The sequence below is a fragment of the Cornus florida genome, unplaced genomic scaffold, assembly GCF_030987335.1.
Source record: "Cornus florida cultivar Cherokee Brave unplaced genomic scaffold, ASM3098733v1 CherokeeBrave_3.0.0_Hap2_Chr04, whole genome shotgun sequence".
NCBI lineage: Eukaryota > Viridiplantae > Streptophyta > Magnoliopsida > Cornales > Cornaceae > Cornus > Cornus florida.
Window position 1 is genome coordinate 25946168 of NW_026775574.1, and position 729 is coordinate 25946896.

The following is a 729-nucleotide window of genomic DNA, read 5'->3' on the forward strand; positions in this document are numbered from 1 at the left end:
ATGGTCCAAAGACATACGGCTGGACTATCTCGGCCAATCCCAAAACTCTGACAACGATGTCATAAGCATCGTCATGCTTAAGGCCTTAAATCCTCAATACTTAAAAAATCGATAACTCAAAAAAAAAAAAACAAGGAACCTCTAAATCAAGTCACTTTAATCGAATCAAGGACTCCTCAAGACCTCTATCAAATAACTCTCAAACACAAATCCAAAACCTGACAAGTCTGTGCTCTCAAGCGATAATGAATCATACATCATAGAATTATAAAAGCAACAACATCTCCTAAGTCACAGTGATCCTTACCATAGGACAACACACCTGAAATTCTATGCACCACGAGTCTCCAAATCGAGTACCACATCTCGAATTTATCCTTTAAACAATGATCTCTCTACAAAAGGTTCTAAGTGAGAAGTCACCAAAAATAGTCACTTATCACATATCATAAAGCTAAATTAAAATCCCTATCGGGGACAACCAATCCTCAAAACACAAGTCTACCACGTAGCTCACACACCACAATCCCGACAACCAAGGTCACAAAACCCTATGCATCAATGCAGGAATAACAAAATGGTATGAACTCAATGAAATATACAGCTATAACACATGTCATGATGAAACCTGTCAATGAAATGCTGACAAGAAATGATGACATAGGATCATGTCAAAACAAACATATATATAGTGACCAAGTCACAATCTTAAAATAAATGTACACTATG